The 23,687-nt window shown below is 44.1% G+C and overlaps 1 protein-coding gene across 2 annotated transcripts in view; it reads right to left on the reverse strand.

The window, feature by feature from the left end:
* Positions 1-23,687, reverse strand: part of LOC124788028 (ankyrin repeat and BTB/POZ domain-containing protein 2) — a 644,871-nt gene that overhangs the window by 404,531 nt on the left and 216,653 nt on the right. Inside the window, exon 3 of one of the 2 annotated variants that reach the window (XM_047255089.1) lies at positions 9,544-9,634. The exons of the other annotated variant lie outside the window; for it this stretch is intronic. The gene's annotated coding sequence lies outside the window, so the exon portion shown is untranslated. The remainder of the gene's footprint in view (positions 1-9,543; positions 9,635-23,687) is intronic. 2 annotated transcript variants of the gene reach the window in all.

Raw genomic sequence — 23,687 nt, forward strand, 5'->3', positions numbered from 1 at the left:
CTCAGAGACGGAAAGTGGCAGCAATAGCAGTGGAGGTATTTCCGAGGATTGTCCAGAAAGTAAGTTCCGATCGGTCGCGAAATGAAAACCACTGAGAAAACCAGGTAAAGCTTTGCACACATGTGTTGGGCAGTGTCTCTAGTATGCCCGTCGATCGTGTCGCGTCGCTCTTAAGTCATGCAGCTCACATTACACAACAGTCGAGCAGTTCCGCCGCCCGGGGTGGCCGAGCGGTTCTAGGCGCTACAGTCTGGAACCGCGCGACCGCAACAGTCGCAGGTTCGAATCCTGCCTCGGGCATTGGTGTGTGTGATGTCTTTAGGGTATTTAGGTTTAAGTAGTTCTAAGTTCTAGTAGACTGATGACCTTAGAAGTTAAGTCCCATAGTGCTCAGAGCCATTTTTTTCGAGCAGTTCCTTCTTCATGCCAATTCTCGGCCGCACACTGCAGGGGCAATGAAGACGCTCCTGTTGCGTTTCCGATGAGAAGTGTTTGATCACCCACAATACAACCCGTAATTGGCTCCCCCTGAGTCTCATCTCTGCCCACAAGAACTACTGGACTACTGGCTACGAAGACAAAATTTTTCCACAGACAACGAGCTGCAGACCATTGCAGATAACTGGCCGGATGCACAGGCGGCTGCTTTCTATTATGAGGATATTGGAAAGTTGATACAACACTACGACAAAACTCGAAGTTGGAGCGGCGACTATGTAGAGAAGAAGGTGGAAGGTGTACCTAACTGTTGCAAATAAAAAAAAAAATGGTTCAAATGGCTCTGAGCACTATGCGACTTAACTTCTGAGGTCATCAGTCGCCGAGAACTTAGAACTAATTAAACCTAACTAACCTAAGGACATCACACACATCCATACCCGAGGCAGGATTCGAACCTACGACCGTAGCGGTCGCTCGGTTCCAGACTGTAGCGCCTAGAACCGCACGGCCACTCCGGCCGGCTGGAAATAAAACGTTTCTGGTTTTTACTGTGGTTTCGTTTTCGCGACCGATCGGAACTTACTTCCTGGACAATCCCCGTAAAGCCCATCGTGGAGGATGTGAAAAATAGTGCCGTCATCATCGTAATGCAGAACGCAGCGACTTATTTGACGTCCAAAAAGGCATGATAATTGGTTTTTGGGTCAAGGGTGGAAGGCTTTCCAAAATGGCTGAGTTTGTACACTGTTTGCATGCCGCTGTGGTTAAAGTACACCGTGTATGGCAAAATGGCGCTATCCAAAAATGGCGAAGAGGTAACTGTGGTTCACCACAAGCCATAGATGATAGAGTTCAACGACTGCTCCGGAGATGTGTACGGGCGAGTACACGTGCAATAGTTGAGCAACTGACTGGTCCAATTAACCAAGGGGCAACCAACACTGTCTCCTCAACGACTGTTCAGTGAACGTTGGTGCATATGGGCCTCCGCAGCAGCCGCCATGTTCATGCACTCGTCCTGACTCCTATTTATCGGCAACGAAGGCTGGAATCTGCTCTCCAATATCGCCAATGGACGTCCACTGAGTGGTGACAGGTGGCCTTTACAGATGAATCACGTTTTGTGCTACATAGGACACAGGGCGTTTACGTCTTGAAAGATCTAAAAGCAAACACCTTGACACCAGGAGCGAGCATCACAGTCTGGGGAATGTTTTCGTGGCACTCCCTGGATGATCTCGATATTCTGGAAAACACAATGGATCAACCCAAATATGCTTCTATCCCTGGCGACCATGTCCACCCCTACAAGCTTGTTTTCCTTGCCACGATGGCGTATACCAACAGAACAGTACAATGTCACAGTGTACGTGCGCGGTTCGAAGAGCACCACGATGAGTTTACAGTACTGCCCTGGCCACAATACTTCCCGGATTTAAACCCAGTCGAGACTCCGAAGGACCACGGCGATCGAGCTCTTCGTCCCATGGATCGTCAACCGAGAAACCTAGAGCAGCTGGCCACAGCATTGGGAACGTTCTACGTCCCTATCCGTACCTTCCAGAACCTCGTTAACTACCGTTCTGTTGTCTCATGCTGCAAAATATGGTTATTCAGGCTTTTGACTGGTGGTCACATTAATATGACTGGGCAGCGTATAAAACAAGATGTTATCTTTTATAATAACATATATTCTTTGAATTTAATAGTTGACATGAAATTTTCACAGCCTCCCCCCCCCCCCCCCATTTAAATCAAATTTGGTAAGATTTTGCTGGACCCTCCACCACTGTGAGCTCACGTAATTAATGGACGACCCCTTACACCTTTTCCTTTTGACTGTAATATGCTATCAAATGTAATAGTTGTGGTGGAATTACACTACTGGCCATTAAAATTGCTACACCAAGAATAAATGCAGATGATAAACGGGTATTCCTTGGACAAATATATTTTACTAGAACTGACATGTGACTGCATATTCCCGCAATTTGGGTGCATAGATCCTGAGAAATCAGTACCCAGAATAACCACCTCCGGCTGTAATAACGGCCTTGATACGCCTGGGCATTGAGTCAAACAGGGCTTGGATGGCGAGCCAGTTGTTCGGCCACCATTGACCAGACGTTTTCAGTTGGTGAGAGATCTGGTGAATGTGCCGGCCAGGGCAGCAGTCGAAGATTTTCAGCACCCAGAAAGGCCCTACAAGACCTGCAACATGCGGTCGTGCATTATCCTGTTGAAATGTAGGGTTTCGCAGGGATCGAATGAAGGGTAGAGCCAGGGGTCGTAACACATCTGGAATGTAACGTCCACTGTTCAAAGTGCCGTCAATGCGAAAAAGAGGTGACCGAGACGTGTAACCAATGGCACCCCATACCATCACGTCAGGTGATACGCCAGTAGGGCGACGACGAATACACGCTTCCAATTGGCGTTCACCGCGATGTCGCCAAACACGGATGCGACCATCATGTTGCTGTAAACAGAACCTGAATTCGTCCTAAAAAATGACGTTTTGCCATTCGTGCACCAGGTTCGTCGTTGAGTACACCATCGCAGGCGCTCCTGTATGTGATGCAGCGTCAAGGATAACCGCAGCCATGGTCTCCGAGCTGATAGTCCATGCTTCTGCAAACGTTGTCGAACTGTTCGTGCAGATGGTTGTTGTCTTGCAAACGTCCCCATCTGATGACTCAGGGATCGAGACGCTCTGCACGATCTGTTACAGCCATGCGGATAAGATGCCTGTCATCTCGACTGCTAGTGATACGAGGCTGTTGGGATCCAGCACGACGTTCCTTATTACCCTCCTGAGCCCACCGATTCCATATTCTGCTAACAGTCATTGGATCTCGACCAACGCGAGCAGCAATGTCGCGATACGATAAACCGCAATCGCGATAGGCTACAATCCGATCTTTATCAAAGTCGGGATCGCTATGGTACGCATTTCTCCTCCTTACACGAGGCATCACAACAACGTTTCGCCTGGCTAAGCCGGTCAACTGCTGTTTGTGTATGAGAAATCGGTTGGAAACTTTCCTCACGTCAGCACGTTGTAGGTGTCGCCACCCCAACCTTGTGTGAATGCTAATCATTTGCATATCACAGCATCTTCTTCCTGGCGGTTAAATTTCGCGTCTGTAGAACGTCATCTTCGTGTGATAGCAATTTTAATGGCCAGTAGTGAACTTCACATTTAGCTAAGACACTATAACGCTGCCGGCTGTTACTAAATTAGCAATACCTGTTAATTTTACTTCTGTGAGAGGCTCTTTTCTCGATAGAATTCTACTGAAAGGAAGCAAGAGCAGAACAAGCGGGATTCGAACCAAGGTTCTGTTAGCTATAAGTAAACTACAATTACGTAAAAGAAAACAGTCGCCAGGCTCTTTACACAAATTTGTACCAAGTATTTGCACTGTTCAAAAATAAAGTTAACTATTGGTATTTACTTTACTTGATACTGAATTTATATTTTCTGAATGGGATAGCAGACAGCAGCACACTTTAGCTAGCAATGTACCAGTGAGACGTGAACAACACAGAAGTAATAGTAAACATTTTGGCAACAACTGGCTTTCATTAACACTTACTACTCGCATATTGAGGTAGGAAAGCTAATGGTCGTACATGCATTGGATTACTGATGTTAGAGTACTATTAACTTGGACATGAGGTTCTTCTATCACTTTCATTATTGAAAAATACTGTCATTGAAATGATTTTCTGATAGTTATATTCTCCGTTCTGATTACTATTTGTTTTCTCAAGGAGCATTCACTTCTCTATGCCGTTTAACACAAATGAAACACGTGATCCCTAGATATGTTACAGGTGGAAACGTTGTAGCCAGCTGCTTATTGTATCACATACTGTTATAAAACTGGTAGTTGCACTTCATTAGTACTGTAGTTGTAATATAAAATACAAAGCTGGCTCAACAATTATCAAGGGTGAGGGGACTGGGGAGCGACGACAGAAACTGTTTTATCAGTAACTAAGGCTGACTACTTTTGTTACAAGACAATATGAAAACAGTTTTACCTACAAACATATGAAGAATACAAATATTATTTCAAACCTGCACATTAATTATTCCTCATACTGGTACTTCAGATTTACTAGCCAATAACTGTTCTGAATAATTAATTATGTAACTTTAATACTGTACTGAGATTTCAATAAGGACAACATTTAAGCAAAGCATTTTAGACCGTTTCTTGGCAATTATAGTTTAACTACCATTCTATGAAAAACGCTTGGAGTACTTCAGAAACAAATCTAACTGAATATTTAAGAACTTCACTACCCCTCAGAAGTTATTAAAATTTGTTATGGAACTCAATTTTTTTCAGATCAGTAAAATATGATGCTCAGACACATTGCAGCACTTGGAAAAGGGCTCTGTCTATGTGAATGACTAAGGATAAAATATATCCCTTAACATAAAGTTTGAACAAAACATTATTATTATTTGGATGAGAAACGGAATAACTAGTCCTTGCAGTTTTACAGTACTCAAACGATTATTTAAGACAAAGGTGGGGTGTGTGCCTATCTTCTTTGGCAACTAAAAAACGGCGGCAAAGTCGCCGTGGCCCTTGTTATATAACAAGCTCTGAAAATTCTGTTCTTAGCGTCGGATTTTCGTAGTTCATACCTAACCAATGTATACCATAAATAATAAGCCAAAATTCTTCCACATCCGAGGCTATATTGAATAATCTTGCAGCTCTTCTTGCCTCATTCAGCACACAAGATAGGAACAATTTGCATGCAATTTTATTTATTTTTTATGTCACGTTCCTTAGGACCAAACTGAGTAGCAAGTCTCCATGGTCACGGAATGAGTCAGTGCGTGAAATTATAATAGAAGAATGATAACAGATAAAATGAAAGGTACATGACTGCAACGCAGACGATAAGCCTTAAGTTTAAAGAAACATAATCAACAATGTAACACAGGAATTAGCTTAAGTTTTTAAACTTTTAGAGGAGTTCCTCTACAGAATAAAGGGAATGAGCCACGAGGACACTCTTCAGTGAACATCTGAAAGTGCGTGGATTACTGCTACGATTTTCGAATTCTTGTGGCAGCTTAATGAAAGTGGATGCAGCAGAATACTGTATGCCTTTATGCACAAGAGTCAAGGAGGTGTGTTCCAAATGCAGATTGGATTTCTGCCAAGTATTAACTGAGTAAAAGCTCTTAAGTAAAAGCTAATGAGCTGATATTGTTAACAACAAACGCCATTGAAACAAATATGTGTTGAGAGGCCACTGTCAGAATTCCCAGACTACTAAAGAGGAGTTTACAAGAGGTCTGCGAATTTACACCACATATTGCTCAAACCGCCCATTTTTAAGCCACAAATGCCCTTTTTGAATCAGAAGACTTACCTGAAAAATAATACCATGTGTTATACGCGAATGAAACTACGCAGACTCCTTTTCGTGTTAAACCAGCACTTATTTCAGATACTGTTCTAATGTTAAATAAAGCAGCATTTAGTTTTTGAACAAGATCCTGAAAATGGGCTTTCCACAACGGCTTACTACGTATCTGAATACCTAGGAATTTGAACTGTTCTGTCTCCTTAATCATATACCAATTCTGTGTAATCAAAATGTCAGTTATCGTTGAATTGAGTGTTATAAACCTTAAACTGAGTCTTACTGTGATTTAGCAGCAATTTATTTTCTACAGGCCATGAACTACATTGTTTGACAATGAGTCAATATTGCACACAACAGCCCTTACTACAAGCTGGTATCATCTGCAAACAGAAATATCTGAGAATCACCTGTCATACTAGAAGGCATAAAAAAGAAACAGTAGCGCCCCAGCACCGACCTGTGGGTCACCCCACACTTCAAAGTGCTCCACTGGGACTGCACGTCGTAGCCATTACCAGTACTGCGGAGAATGATCTTCTACTGTCTGTTGTTAAAGTAAGAGGTGAACCAATTGTGAGCTACTCCCTTTATTGCATAGCGGTCCAACTTCTGCAGTAATCTTTTGTCATCAACACACTCAAACGTTTTAGTTAAACCAAAGAAGACACCTAGCGTTCGCAACCTCTTATTTAATCCGCCCATAAAACAAGACCGTACATCTAACAGCACATTATGTGAACTGAAATGGTTCATTACACTTGTATATACAACCTTTTCAATAATTTTAGCAAACACCAACGGCTTAGAAATAGGTCTAAAATTCTCTACATTATCCATTTCTTCTTCTTTACAAAACGGCTTCACTAATGAGTACTTTAATCAGTCAGGAAATTGACCATTCCGAAAGGAAAAGTTACAGATATAGCTAACCACTGGGCTAACAACTGCAGAATAATACACTACTGACCATTAAAACTGCTACACTAAGAAGAAATGCAGATGATAAACGGGTATTCATTGGACAAATATATTATACTAGAACTGACATGTCCCAGAACAACCACCTCTGGCCGTAATAACGGCCTTGATACCCTTCGACGGCGTGTACAGGTACAGCTGCCCATGCAGCTTCAACACGATTCCACAGTTCATCAAGAGTAGTGACTGGCGTATTGTGACGAGCCAATTGCTCGGCCACCATTGACCAGACGTTTTCAATTGGTGAGAGGTCTGGAGAATGTGCTGGCCAGGGCGGCAGTCAAACATTTTCTGAATCCAAAAAGGCCCATACAGGACCTGCAACATGCGGTCGTGCATTATCCTGCTGAAATGTAGAGTTTCGCAGGGATCGAATGAAGGGTAGAGCCACGGGTCGTAACACATCTGAAATGTAACGTACACTGCTCAAAGTGCCGTCAATGCGAACAAGAGGTGACCGAGACGTGTAACCAATGGCACTCCATACCATCACACCGGGTGATATGCCAGTATGGCGATGACGAATACACGCTTCCAATGTGCGTTCACCGCGATGACGCCAAACACGGATGCGACCATCATGATGCTGTAAACTGAACCTGGATTCATCCGAAAAAATGACGTTTTGCCATTCGTGCACCCAGGTTCGTCTTTGAGTAGACCATCGCAGGCGCTCCTGTATGTGATGCAGCGTCAAGGATAACCGCAGCCATGGTCTCCGAGCTGATAGGCCATGCTTCTGCAAACGTTGTCGAACTGTTCGTGCAGATGGTTGTTGTCTTGCAAACGTCCCCATCTGCTGACTCAGGGATCGAGACGCTCTGCACGATCCGTTACAGCCATGCGGATAAGATGCCTGTCATCTCGACTGCTAGTGATACGAGGCTGTTGGAATCCAGCACGACGTTCCTTATTACCCTCCTGAGCCCACCGATTCCATATTCTGCTAACAGTCATTGGATCTCGACCAACGCGAGCAGCAATGTCGCGATACGATAAACCGCAATCGCGATAGGCTACAATCCGACCTTTATCAAAGTCGGGAACGCATTTCTCCTCCTTACATGAGGCATCACAACAACGTTTCACCAGGCAACGCTTGTCAACTGCTGTTTGTGTATGATAAATGGGTTGGAAACTTTCCTCATGTCAGCAGGTTGTAGGTGTCGCCACCGGCGCCAACCTTGTGTGAATGCTCTGAAAAGCTAATCATTTGCATATCACAGCATCTTCTTCGTGTCGGTTAAATTTCGCGTCTGTAGCACGTCATCTTTCGTGGTGCAGCAATTTTAATGGCCAGTAGTGTACTTTAGTGTCTGCTCAATACGTCGTCATATCCATGAAAGTCCTTAGTCTTCACTGATTTAATTATTGATTCAATCTCCCCCTTGTCAGTATCACGGAGAAGTCTCGAAAAGCTACTTTCTATGCAAGTTATATGATTCCTTGTAGGAACTAAGCTTCTATTTAGTTCACCTGCTGTATCCAGAAAGTGATTTTTAAATACTGTACACATAACCGATTTATCAGTAACTGAAAACATTTCTGATTTGATCCATTATAAATGGTTTTTGAAAGCCTGCGACTGTAGATACAATAGGTTTGTTTATATAAGATATTTTCGATGTGTAAAATGTACAAGTTGTGTGTGATGTTAAGTGTGTGTGACTCTCTACACAAATGGACCATTAGAAAATTTAAAAGTCAACAAAACGAAGCAGACTCACACACACTGACAACATCAAAAGAAATGGCTTAACACACATCATAAAAACGCACTTGAAAATGGGAATTATTTCTCGAAGCGCGTCGTGCAAATAGTAAAATAAAGAAAATCGTGACTGGTAGCAGAAGATTTATTTATTTATAAACAAACCTATTGAAAACATTTCTATTATGCATTGACTTTATATCCTCAACCTTGTGCTGCTGACCAGACACCTCCTTCACGGCTGACGATATGGTTTTATTTTTATGCTGAGAATTAGCTACTCTATTTTCGCATCACATACTTTTTGCCTTCCTAATAAAATTTTTAAGCACATTACAATAATGTCTGTACTGAGCTGCTCCACTGAGACTGCTTCCAACATTTTGAAATGATTCCCACTTTGTTCTGCACGATATTCTTATGCCCTAGTGAACAGCCTAGGCTGTCTGTTAGTGCCAGTATCTTGTTTTGAACGTTCTAATGGAAAGCAGCTTTCAAAGAGCATGAGAAGTGTTGAGGAAAGCATTATATCTATCGTCTAGGTTATCAGCACTATTAGCGTCTTGCCACTCTTGTTCCTTAATGATATTTAAAAGGTCTCTACTGCAACTGGATTAGCGTTCTTAAATAGTTTGGAATTATATTTGACATGTGATAGCACAAAAATCTTTTGACGTTAAAATTTGTGATTCATAGTCTGAAAGGCTGGTCACGTTTCCGCTAAGAGAATGACCCTCTAGTAATGAAGAATGAACAAAAATGTTGTCTTTGGTTGTGCTACTGTTCCCCTGCACTCTCACAGGATAGAATACAGTTTCTTACACACTCACACAACTGATACTGAAGTCACCATATACAACTAGTTATTTGTACTTCCTATAAAGTGAACCGTAATCCCTATTTAGGTTGAGCATAAATGATCTGAAATCAAAGTCAGGGGACCTATAAACAACAACAATTAGAAGTTTACTTTTGCTAAATTTAACCACACCTTCACAACATTCAAATACCTGTTCCGTGCAGGGCTTTGAAACGTCAGTGGACTCAAGTGGAATACCGTTTTTCACGTACATGGCCGCTCCTCCACACCACAAAGAACTCCTGAAAAAACAGAAAGATAAGCTGTATCCCGGTAAAGGAAGCTAGCCACCGACTAACTCGAGTCTTCAAAGAGCATTGCAGTCCTGCCGCCAAATCCACCTTTTCCATTCCCGCCAAGTCAGTTTCGTTGCGGAAGGGGCTTCCTCCAGGTTTTACATGGTTACAGACCTACCTTCCCTACGCATGAACCAGTTCTACAAGAATAGTTTTAACATCCTAATACTCTAGCAAAACATTGCTTTTAAAATTACATACATACATTAACTACAGTGACATAAATTATTAACAGTATGTTTACATAGATGTTACATCGAAACATTAAACATAAACAGACAAGGAAGTTCAATGAACTAAGCACAAGTGAAATAGATACTAGTGTTACAACAGTAATCTTATGCATTAGTTCAGACAACGAACTTATACATTAGAATTCAGTTACAGCTCAGACACAAAACTTAGTATTCGCTTACAGTTGAGCCAGCAGACTTATACACTACTGGCCATTAAAACTGCTACACCAAGAAGAAATGCAGATGATAAACGGGTATTCATTGGAAAAATATATTATACTAGAACTGACATGTGATTGCATTTTCACGCAATTTGGGTGCATAGATCGCGAAAAATCAGTACCCAGAACAACCACCTCTGACCTGGGCACTGAGTCAAACAGAGCTTGGATGGCGTGTACAGGTACAGCTGCCCTTGTAGCTTCAACGCGATACACCACAGTTCATCAAGAGTAGTGACTGGCGTCTTGTGATGAGCCAGTTGCTCGACCACCATTGACCAGACGTTTTCATTTGGTGAGAGATCTGGCGAATGTGCTGGCCACGGCAGCAGTCGAACATTTTCTGTACGCAGAAAGACCCGTACAGGACCTACAACATGCGGTCGTGCATCATCGTGCTGAAATGTAGGGTTTCGCAGTGATCGAATGAAGGGTACAGCCACGGGTCGTAACACATCTGAAATGTAACGTCCACTGTTCAAAGTGCCGTCAATGCGAACAAGAGGTGACCGAGACGTGTAACCACCAATGGCACCCCATACCATCACGCCAATATGGTGATAACGAATACACGCTTCCAATGTGCGTCCACCGCGATGTCGCCAAACACGGATGCGACCATCATGTTGCTGTAAACAGAACCTGTATTCATCCGAAAAAATGGCGTTTTGCCATTTGTGCACCCAGGTTCGTTGTTGAGTACAACATCGCAGGCGCTCCTGTCTGTGATGCAGCGTCAAGGGTAACCGCTGCCATGGCCTCCGAGCTGATAGTCCAAGCTGCTGCAAACGTCGTCGAACTGTTCGTGCATATGGTTGCTGTCTTGCAAACGTCCCCATCTGTTGGCTAAGGGATCGAGACGTGGCTGCACGATCCGTTACAGCCATGCGGAGGAGATGCCTGTCATCTCGACTGCTGCTAGTGATGCCGTTGATATCCAGGGATCCAGCACGGCGTTCCGTATTACCCTCCTGAACCCACCGATTCCATATCCTGCTAACAGTCATTGGATCTCGACTAACGCGAGCGGCAAAGTCGCGATACGATAAACCACAATCGCGATAGGCTACAATCCGACCTCTATCAAAGTCGGACACGTGATGGTACGCCTTTGTCCTCGTTACATGAGGCATCACAACAATGTTTCACCAGGCAACGCCGGTCAATTGCTGTTTTTGTGTATGAGAAATCGGTTGGAAACTTTCCTCATGTCAACACGTTGTAGGTGTCGCTACCGGCGCCAATCTTGTGTGAATGCTCTGAAAAGCCAATCATTTGCATATCACAGCATCTTCTTCGTGTCGGTTAAATTTCGCGTCTGTAGCACGTCGTCTTGGTGGTGTAGCAATTTTAATGGCCAGTAGTGTACAATAGAATTCAGATATTTCAAAGCTACAGTTTTCATTTTCACAGAAGTAATTGCTCCACATTTGTGTACATCTCCTGTAATTTATTCCTAAGATTCATTAAATTGTGAATGTCTATATGAAAAATGTGATGATTGTGTATTTGTGAAACGGAAAAGTGATATATGAATAAAATTGCAACCTGTTTGTAATGATATTTGTGAACTGATATTGAATGTGTCAAGGACGTTCTCGTGGAGGTGCCACATTCAAATTTACCTGTGAAAAAAATGAATGGTAGCAGCTGTTCGTTGTTATGTGTGTCCACAAGACTGAGCGGAATGAAAATTGCTGGAGGGTTGACAGTAGGGTCATTTTAAAAAAATGATAAAAAAGAAAAAGCTCTGGGTTTGATACATATAGACAAATCAAACTCAGCCTTGGATCGAGGCCTTTCCAGTGATGCAGACGAAGCGAATATATGACTGTGTGTGTGTGTGAAACACGAGTAGAAATACCTGTGGAGTAAGCATGGCGTAGTGTGCGCATGTCGCCATCAAACTGGAATTTTCAGGTGACTTCAGTAAAATGCCATTTGTTTACATTTTGTATTAAGACTGAAACATTAATATTAGATAAATCGCTTTTACAAATTCATTATTAGCAGCTGCAATGATGAATAACTGTTGCATCGGAGGAAAAGTTTATTTTCATAGGCAAGTACCATGAAGTCACATGACCTGTGAAGCAATGGACATTGACGACAAAAATTCTGTTCTGCGCCTGTGGATGATCACTTCATAAATATTCCTATTCTACACTCCTGGAAATGGAAAAAAGAACACATTGACACCGGTGTGTCAGACCCACCATACTTGCTCCGGACACTGCGAGGGGGCTGTACAAGCAATGATCACACGCACGGCACAGCGGACACACCAGGAACCGCGGTGTTGGCCGTCGAATGGCGCTAGCTGCGCAGCATTTGTGCACCGCCGCCGTCAGTGTCAGCCAGTTTGCCGTGGCATACGGAGCTCCATCGCAGTCTTTAACACTGGTAGCATGCCGCGACAGCGTGGACGTGAACCGTATGTGCAGTTGACGGACTTTGAGCGAGGGCATATAGTGGGCATGCGGGAGGCCGGGTGGACGTACCGCCGAATTGCTCAACACGTGGGGCGTGAGGTCTCCACAGTACATCGATGTTGTCGCCAGTGGTCGGCGGAAGGTGCACGTGCCCGTCGACCTGGGACCGGACCGCAGCGACGCACGGGTGCACGCCAAGACCGTAGGATCCTACGCAGTGCCGTAGGGGACCACACCGCCACTTCCCAGCAAATTAGGGACACTGTTGCTCCTGGGGTATCGGCGAGGACCATTCGCAACCGTCTCCATGAAGCTGGGCTACGATCCCGCACACCGTTAGGCCGTCTTCCGCTCACGTCCCAACATCGTGCAGCCCGCCTCCAGTGGTGTCGCGACAGGCGTGAATGGAGGGACGAATGGAGACGTGTCGTCTTCAGCGATGAGAGTCGCTTCTGCCTTGGTGCCAATGATGGTCGTATGCGTGTTTGGCGCCGTGCAGGTGAGCGCCACAATCAGGACTGCATACGACCGAGGCACACAGGGCCAACACCCGGCATCATGGTGTGGGGAGCGATCTCCTACACTGGCCGTACACCACTGGTGATCGTCGAGGGGACACTGAATAGTGCACGGTACATCCAAACCGTCATCGAACCCATCGTTCTACCATTCCTAGACCGGCAAGGGAACTTGCTGTTCCAACAGGACAATGCACGTCCGCATGTATCCCGTGCCACCCAACGTGCTCTAGAAGGTGTAAGTCAACTACCCTGGCCAGCAAGATCTCCGGATCTGTCCCCCATTGAGCATGTTTGGGACTGGATGAAGCGTCGTCTCACGCGGTCTGCACGTCCAGCACGAACGCTGGTCCAACTGAGGCGCCAGGTGGAAATGGCATGGCAAGCCGTTCCACAGGACTACATCCAGCATCTCTACGATCGTCTCCATGGGAGAATAGCAGCCTGCATTGCTGCGAAAGGTGGATATACACTGTACTAGTGCCGACATTGTGCATGCTCTGTTGCCTGTGTCTATGTGCCTGTGGTTCTGTCAGTGTGATCATGTGATGTATCTGACCCCAGGAATGTGTCAATAAAGTTTCCCCTTCCTGGGACAATGAATTCACGGTGTTCTTATTTCAATTTCCAGGAGTGTATATTACGAGACTGCGAACATTCTAGATCTGGTGCTTCAGTATTTATTCAGTTTAACTCCCTGCTTGTACAGAATATCTTTCGCTTATCGAATTCATCTGTTTCTTTTTCTCAGAGGAGCAGTCTATCTTATTCATGCTGCATCCCTGGCGTTATGCTGCATCCCTGGCGTGTAGAGCAATGTTTTAATGTATTCAATGAAATATGATTTCGCGCGCCACCATACTGTTAATGCACGGTAAAAGATTTTTAGCCTGATCAAAGATGTATGTCGCGCCCTCGAAGTTTTCCGCATATGACAAAGTAGGCCTGCCCACGATAGTTTTTACAGCTTCGCTCGATAATAAGAAAGCATAATCTGAATTAATTAAAAAAAACTTACAATTACATACAAGGTTGGCAGATACACTAAACAGTGTTTTCATGGAGCAGTACTCAACTGCAGATTTGCGTGCTTGCGTTGGAGGAAGTGTGTGTGTGTAATTTTAAGATTTTCATATACACTGCATCTGGTTATTTCCAGCGACTCAGGTGCACTCTACTCTATATACGCTGATGTGACTAAAGTCAAGGGATACGTCATTTTTCCCGGATGAGTGAAGCTACTCGACATGGCATGGACTCAACACGTCGTTGAAAGTCCTCTGCAGAAGTATGGAGGCATGCTTCCTGTATAGCCATCCACAATTGTAGAAGTGTTGCTGGTCAGGATTTTATGCTCGGTTATGTTCGCTGGGATTCATGTTGGCGATATGGATGGCCAAATCATTCGCTCAAATTGTCCAGAATATTCTTCAAATCAATCGCGAACACTTGTGGCCTGGTGACATGGGGCACTGTCATCCATACAAACTCCATCGCTGAATGGCTGCAAATTGTCTCCAAGTAGCCGAACATAACCATTTCCAGTCGATGAGAGGTTCAGTTGGACCAGAAGACCCAGTCCATTCCATGTTAACACAGCCCACACCATTATGGAGCCACCTCCAGCTTGAAAAGTACGTGGACAACCTGGGTCCATGTCTTTGTGGGGTCTTCGCCACACTCGAACCCTACCATCCGCTCTTACCAACTGAAATCGGGACTCATCTGACCATGCCACAGTTCTAGGCGCTTCAGTCTGGAACCGCGTTCGCTACGGTTGCAGGTTCGAATCCTGCCTCGAGCATGAATGTGTGTGATGTCCTTAGGGTAGTTAGGTTTAAGTAGTTCTAAGTTCTAGGGGACTGATGGCCTCAGATGTTGAGTCTCATAGTGCTCAGAGCCATTTGAATCATTTTTTTGACTGTGCCAACTCTTTACAGTCGTTTAGGGCCCAACTGATACGGTCACGAGACCAGGAAAGGAACCGCAAACCATGTCGTGCTGCTAGCGAAAAGACACTCGCGAAGGTCATCTGCTGCCATAACCCATTAACGCTAATTCTGCGCATTGTTCTGACGGATAGGTTAGTCGTAAGTTCCACATTGATTTCTGCGGTTATTTCATGCAGCGTTGCTTGTCTGTTAGCACTGACAACTCAACGCAAATGTTACTACTCTCGGTCGTTAAGTGAAGGCCGCCAGCCACTGCGTTGTCCGTGGTGAGAGGTAATGCCTGAAATCTTGACATTCTCAATATACTGTTGACAGTGGATTTCGGAATATTGGATTCCTCAACAATTGCGGAAATTAAATGTCCCATGCGTCTAGTTCCAACTACTATTCCGTGTTCAAAATCTGATAATTCCCGTCGTGCGACCATAATAATGTCTGAAACCTTTTCACATGAATGACGGCTACGCCAATGCAGTTCCCTTTTACACCTTGTGTACGCGATTCTACCGCCATCTGTATACAGGGTGTTACAAAAAGGTACGGCCGAACTTTCAGGAAACATTCCTCACACACAAAGAAAGAAAATATGTTATGTGGACATGTGTCCGGAAACGCTTACTTTCCATGTTAGAGCTCATTTTATTACTCCTCTTCAAATCACATTAATCATGGAATGGAAACACACAGCAACAGAACGTACCAACAAACTTCAAACACTTTGTTACAGGAAATGTTCAAAATGTCCTCCGTTAGCGAGGATACATGCATCCACTCTCCGTCGCATGGAATCCCTGATGCGCTGATGCAGCCCTGGAGAATGGCGTATTGTATCACAGCCGTCCACAATACGAGCACGAAGAGTCTCTACATTTGGTACCGGGGTTGCGTAGACAAGAGCTTTCAAATGCGCCCATAAATGAAAGTCAAGAGGGTTGAGGTCAGGAGAGCGTGGAGGCCATGGAATTGGTCCGCCTCTACCAATCCATCGGTCACCGAATCTGTTGTTGAGAAGCGTACGAACACTTCGACTGAAATGTGCAGGAGCTCCATCGTGCACGAACCACATGTTGTGTCGTACTTGTAAAGACACATGTTCTAGCAGCACAGGTAGAGTATCCCGTATGAAATCGTGATAACGTGCTCCATTGAGCGTAGGTGGAAGAACATGGGGCCCAATCAAGACATCACCAACAATGCCTGCTTGATGCTAGTACTGTAGAGCAATGAGTCGCATGTCAACACAAGCGCCGAAGTCAACATTACCTTCCTTCAATTGGGCCAACTGACGGTTAATCGAGGAAGTACAGTACATACTGACGAAACTAAAATGAACTGTAACATGGAAATTAAGCGTTTCCGGACACATGTCCACATAACATCTTTTCTTTATTTGTGTGTGAGGAATGTTTCCTGAAAGTTTGGCCGTACCTTTTTGTAACACCCTGTATGTGCGTATCACTATGCCATAACTTTGTCACGACAGTGTACACAAACACACGAGCAATTACAGTTTCAGATACATTAGGCTTTTTTAATTTTTTGTTTCTGACATATTATCCCAGCATCAAATTAAAACAGTTGCCACCCCTTGGTTCTGAGCGACATTTTGCTGAAACTGGAAATTTCCTCCCAAATTTTCCCAGCATGGATTCCCTCTGGCCCAATACCAGCTAACCTAGAGTTTGGTTGGTAGGATCTGGGTTCTACAATGGTTTCGAACGCTCTAACCTTCGGGATTGAGAGTAAAAGTGTTGTTGTTGTTGTGGTCTTCAGTCCTGAGACTGGTTTGATGCAGCTCTCCATGCTACTCTATCCTGTGCAAGCTTCTTCATCTCCCAGTACCTACTGCAACCTACATCCTTCTGAATCTGCTTAGTGTATTGATCTCTTGGTCTCCTTCTACTCTTGGTCTCCTTCTACGGTTTTTACCCTCCACGCTGTCCTCCAATACTAAATTGGTGATCCCTTGATGCCTCAGAACATGTCCTACCAACCGATCCCTTCTTCTGGTCAAGTTGTGCCACAAACTTCTCTTCTCCCCAATCCTATTCAATACTTCCTCATTAGTTATGTGATCTACCCATCTAATCTTCAGCATTCTTCTGTAGCACCACATTTCGAAAGCTTCTATTCTCTTCTTGTCCATACTAGTTATCGTCCATGTTTCACTTCCATACATGGCTACATTCCATACAAATACTTTCAGAAACGACTTCCGGACACTTAAATCTATACTCGATGTTAACAAATTTCTCTTCTTCAGAAACGATTTCCTTGGCATTGCCAGTCTACATTTTATATCCTCTCTACTTCGACCATCATCAGTTATTTTACTCCCTAAATAGCAAAACTCCTTTACTACTTTAAGTGTCTCATTTCCTAATCTAATTCCCTCAGCATCACCCGATTTAATTTGACTACATTCCATTATCCTCGTTTTGCTTTTGTTGATGTTCATCTTATATCCTCCTTTCAAGACACTGTCCATTCCGTTCAACTGCTCTTCCAAGTCCTTTGCTGTCTCTGACAGAATTACAACGTCATCGGCGAACCTCAAAGTTTTTACTTCTTCTCCATGAATTTTAATACCTACTCCGAATTTTTCTTTTGTTTCCTTTACTGCTTGTTCAATATACAGATTGAATAACATCGGGGAGAGGCTACAACCCTGTCTCACTCCTTTCCCAAAAGTAGAAAATAATAACTGGGAGCACCGTTCATATCTGTCCACTACTAGCTCTCCGGCAGTAGCTCTGTCCGGTGCAGTCACGAGGTGCGGACTACGGGGGTGGGCGAGAACCACGGGCTGGATTGGACGCCTTGTTCTGATGAGACGTTCGATAGCGAAGTTGGACGGCTGTGTCTACCGTCAGCTGGAACTTTGAACTTTGGGAGACTGTGTTGGCGTCATGGCTGGTCAGCCATGTTATGCAGCGCTTACACTGCAGTCACTGGATTTTGAATTTATATCCTTATGAGCATTTAAAAGCTTCATTTGCTAGTGTTAGTCTCACCTTATGCTCTGTTTAAATGGCTGCTTGTATATTTTTTCGTTACAGGTTGAAATCGCTAAAGAAGTTATTTTGGCAGGGTAGATGTATTTCATCGCCAAATATGACGTTTGTGAAGGAACCGTTTTGGACTGCTATGTTTGTCAATAGTGCACATTGCAAGTAGTAATTAGACGCACATATTAAAATGTATTTTATGTGAGTTACCCAATTTCACTTCTCTGTTTGTTCTAGAAGCTGATAATACTCTGTGCACTAATTTTATTCAAGCTCTACAATGGTTCCAACATCCATAAACTGGCTTATGCTTCGGGGAAGATAATGAAACGTACTTAAAAAGACTATCATGGAATATCGACCTTACTAATATACACGGGGGCTATACTGCCTCAAATATCGAGCAAGCCACAGATTTCACTCTGTTGCACGGATTTACTGGTACACCTACACGCATTAGGGCTTCATATTTACCTCTGAGACGTACTTTCTCGGAAGTAAAATAAAAGTAGCTCCCTTCTCCAGTTCCAGGGAAGATTTTCGGACGTTTTTCCCCTTTTTGTAATACCCCCAAATCGGGAATTCTTCTGGTCTCTCAGGGCGCCGGGATTTGGCTGAAAATAACACAGTTTTGCCATCAATGGGCCACATCTCAATATCTAGTTCTATCTCTCGCGGCAGACGATCAAAGAACAAGAAAATCAATGTTGCTGTTACCTGGCATATCGGTAAATAACAAATCCTGCGCCACTTCGCCTGCTCTCGAGAAGAACAAATGAAAGACGAGAATTTGGCTCTGAGCACTATGGGACTTAACATCTATGGTCATCAGTCCCCTAGAACTTAGAACTACTTAAACCTAACTAACCTAAGGACATCACACAACACCCAGTCATCACGAGGCAGAGAAAATCCCTGACCCCGCCGGGAATCGAACCCGGGAACCCGGGCGTGGGAAGCGAGAACGCTACCGCACGACCACGAGCTGCGGACTGAAAGACGAGAAAAAACACGAAATAACGAATGATTTAACATTGTTTCTTTATTAAGTTACCCCGGATACGAGGATTTTCTCCCGCGTGGGAAGCCTGATCATTGCTATAACGGAGCTGTTCACTGTCCAAATCAACGAGGAGTCAAACAGCCTCGTGTCTACCACAGCAGTTCTGAGAACTCTACTAATCGTGATGCTGTGAAGCGGACAGTCAGTGTTTATAAACATGTCAGTGTTTTGTTACGCGCACAGAAAACCCTTGAAACTGACGTCGGACTGTTGGATTGCTGTTGGTTTGAGACAGATGGCATTCTCCGATTACTCACGTTTTCTGTTTCGGAGGATGGAATGGCATCAATGTGCTTCGCAAAAATATCGGAAGAAAAGCTTTTTGCGACAATTGCTGAAAGTATTATTCAAAGGTTGATGTTGAGGAAGGACACAAGACGGTGAGGGCGGCATTACACTATGGTAAATGTTTTCGTGCCGTTTAAATGGCACTCTTCGTTGATTCTGTTTCGAATACGTCTTCAGACGTGATGTTCACAGATAAAGAGTGGATGGAGAGTAGGACATCTTTGACAGAACTGTCAGGCCACATGGCTGGAAATTGACTTGAAGATCACAGCCAAGAACTTAAAATGTTTTATTGGTCCCAAAATCCCCCGAGCCTTAAGCCAACTAAACAAGTGCGAGATCCCTCAGTTCTAATGTTCGTTGAGTGGAATTGTGTCCACGAAGACTTCGACAAGTGCAAGGAGAACTGCACACTATGGGACTCCAGATGTCGTGCAGACACATCAGTGCATCTCTTACAGATCCCCCACCTACCTACTCCCCCAGTATTGCACCATCACTTATAATACATTTATCCCACTGTGAGACAAGACGGTTAATGGCTTCATGGAAAAATTTTAGCGATGATTATATACATGCGTGCACCTCTTTACCCGAAGCAAATCGGCGGCTACAAATGTTTTTCTTCAGGGCTCCAAGAATATGGAAATCGCATGGTGAGAAATCGGGACTGTGTGGAGTATGTGTAGGGCATTCCTAGCGAAACTTCTGCCGCGTGTCGAAACAGTCTTGGCAACATATGGGTGGGCAACATGGTTCTGTAAACAACTGCACAGATTTTTCCATGAAGAAATTGACCATCTTGTCGCCCAGTGCGATAAATGTATTAAGAGTTATGGTGACTGCCTTTGAAATAGTCTACTCACTATTGACTGCCCTTATATCAGTTATCTGGATTCATTCCTAATGTCCGTGAAAGAAACTGCATATGGGTCTTCGATTCAACAGAGTATATTAATCATGAAATTAAAATAAAATGCGAAACAACACCATTTCGAGTTGGCTGCTGGCAACCGGGAGAGGAGAGTCTGCAACACGGCTGCGGAGATGGAGTGGCAATACCGGAGACAACTACTGCGGCGCGACAGTCGTAGCAACCAGCACAAAGCTCCCGAGTCAGCAGTTCTGCTGCAGAAAATGGAAGGTCATGGGAAGTTCTGTGACTTATATACAGGGCGTTTCTAAAATGAATGCAAGAAATGAGAGGTCTAGGAGAGTGGGTCATAACAAGAAACTTTCGTATAGCAACCCATATCCGCATCCCTTAGCGTTAGGCGCTAGCAGTTATTCAACAGCGTTGCGCAACGCCTGGAATGTAGGCATACAACTCGCCATACAAGCCAACATGGTAACAGGTCTGCAGGCCAAAGTTTATAGCTTCCTTTGTGATATCGAGGTATAAGCGAAGTGGGGTTGACGTTACATGACCCTTATTTGCAAACAGTTATTAGAACTTCTCGAAATTACACATTCCTGCTCGAATGCACGTTGTGCAGCGACGCCTGAGTGATTGTCACGCCCTTTCAAACATCTCTGGCAAAGTGGGGATTTCTGCAGAGGCTGTGATAATTTGTGCTATCAGCTCTTCATCCGCTCTCTATTAAGATTTTACACCAATTGAGCAGGTTGGCTGGGAAACAGTGTTCCTTCAGTGGCGAGCTGCTGAACATTCAAACAAGATCTTAGACTTATTAACGCAAACTTTACTGTAATCAAAGCTTTCATTCCTTGTTACTCAAAACATATACATTCATAATGCTTCAACTCCAATACTCAGAAAATGTATTACTCCTTAAATACCAAAGCACACATAACCAAGTCCCAGTAGAAATAACACTGATGTAAAACGGAAACCTACATCAAACGGCACCTGTTAACATACAGTTATGTTTTAAAAGAGAAAAATTTCATTGAACTCCTCGTACATCAAATAATATAAGACATTACAACATTACTACTGAAGGAAATTCTAAAGTATTCACCAGAAATGTTATCGTTGACAAATACCGCATAAGCTCAGCTTTAACCACCATTCTATTAGTACAAACAAAATCACATATCTTCCAATCTACGAAAACTATACTGTCATCAATAAACGACAATAACACCACGTAAGAATGAAGCAGTAAAATACCCTCGAAATCTCAAGCCCGGAAAATTCGTGTACCACGGAAAATTCGTGTACCACCATACCAGGACATCGAGCTCAGTTAAACGATACAGGATCAGAGCCAGAATATGCACAATCCCGTTCGCTGGTCAAGAGCGGGCAAACCTGCTGCAGGCCACGTGAATTAAAAAACAAACCCGTGGTAGCATGGAAAACCGGTGCTTCTACAACAAACAGAGAAGTGAAATTAGCTAAATCAAGTAACACACACTTCACTATGTGCACCAAATTAACAGGTGCAATGTGCACAATGGAAAACACAGCCATCTAAAACAGTTATTCCACAAATATTATACTTAGCGGTGAAATATGTCAACCCTGCCAAAACAGGTTCTTTTTCAATTTCAACCTCTGGCAAAGAAAAAATATGCAAGCAGCCACTTAAACAGAGCGTGAGGTGAGATTAGCACTAGCAATTAAAGTCTTCAAATGCACACAAGGACATAAATTGAAAACCCAGCGCCTGCAGCGAAGGCAATGCATAGCATGTCTAATGAGCCGCGACGCGAACACAGTCTCCCAAAGCTCAAGATGCCAGCTCATTATAGAAACAGCTGTTCAGCTTTGTTACCGAACGTGTCACTCCTCACAGGACGCCCGCATACTGATGTCATCAGAACAACTCGTCTAATGCAGCCCGCGGTGCACGCTCACTCCCGTCATCCCCAACGGTTTCGTTTTTTCTTTTACTTTTTTTTTGTTGTTGCTGTGTGTGGTGGTGCTGAAGTCTGATCATCTTCGTTGATTTTTTCTTCTATTGGGAAAGGAAAGGGTAAACATTTTCGCTTTATTTATTTGCTCTTCTATCAGCTTCAGTTTGGGCACACAGAGGGGTCCTTTAACTCGTTGATTTTGGTGCGTGTTTGAAAAGTGTGTAGAAGTGCTAAGGGAATTTATGTCCGTAAATTATGTAGAATTACGTAGGGATAACATTTACGGGGGCTCAAATACTATCGCCTTCGGTACTTTATATTTGTGGTTGCGTGGGGGTTCTACCGTACCTACTGTGGTGAGTTGTAGTGTACTGTCGCGTATCATGTCCAACTTCCGAAATAAGGTTCGTGCCTTCTCTTGACCTTGTCTGAGAGGTAAGATTCGCTTAAGGGTCGATAAATGTCATGATTCCGGATCCACCATTGGGCTCCAGTGATCCATTGTAGGCATCTGCTTTGTATAACCTGTAACTTCCTGTAGTTAGTGACACACGTAGTACCCCAGGAGGTCGATCCATACACAATAGATGGTTCGACTGTGGCGTGGTACAGCTGGCTGAGGTACGAGTTCTTCAGAAATGGGAGGAGAGCATTTTGAGGACAGACGTCTTCTTCTCCATAATGTGATGACTACACAGCAGTTTGGCGTCCAGATGCCCTCCAAGATATTTTACAGTTGTTGCCCAGGGGAGTGGCTGGTCTGATATCCGTAGGCGTTCATTGACAATGGGTCTCCAACGTGTGAAGAAAATAACTTTGGTTTTCTCTACAATGACCGTTATTTTGTTCCTGTGGGTCCAGTGGTCCACTAAATCTAGTTGGCGCTGCATCCGTGTGACGAGGTGGTCCATTCTGGTGCCTGCAGTCAGGAGCGCTGTGTCGTCGGCATAGAAACTGGCAGTAACATGTGGCACCGTCAGGAGGTCGTTAATGTATAAATTAAACAGCAGTGGAGATATGACTGATCCTTGTGGAAGTCCTTCAAGGACAGGCCGTGTTGTTGAATACTTATCATGAATGCGGACATATTATCTGCGATCCTGGAGAAAATTGTCGAGAAGTTTTAAATAGCTGTCCGGCAGGGGAGTGGTACGTCGGAGCTTGACGATCACGTTGCGTCGCCATTCTTTATCGTAAGCCTTCTCTACATCGAGAAAGACTCCAATGGTAATTTTCTTGTTGAAATTGTCTTGGGTAGATTCCGTGATGCGTAGTAGTTGTAACTCAGCCGATAGCTTCGCCTGGAGACCAAACTGCTCCGTTCGGATGATGTGTGCCACAAGGATGTCCAGCATGCGTTTCAGGAGGACACGTTCCAGTACCTTTCCCAGCGTCGGCAGTAAGCTTATGGGTCTGTAGCTGTCATGGCGTGAGATATCCTTGCCCGGTTTTGGTATT

The sequence above is a fragment of the Schistocerca piceifrons genome, chromosome 3 (genome assembly GCF_021461385.2).
Source record: "Schistocerca piceifrons isolate TAMUIC-IGC-003096 chromosome 3, iqSchPice1.1, whole genome shotgun sequence".
Classification (NCBI taxonomy): domain Eukaryota; kingdom Metazoa; phylum Arthropoda; class Insecta; order Orthoptera; family Acrididae; genus Schistocerca; species Schistocerca piceifrons.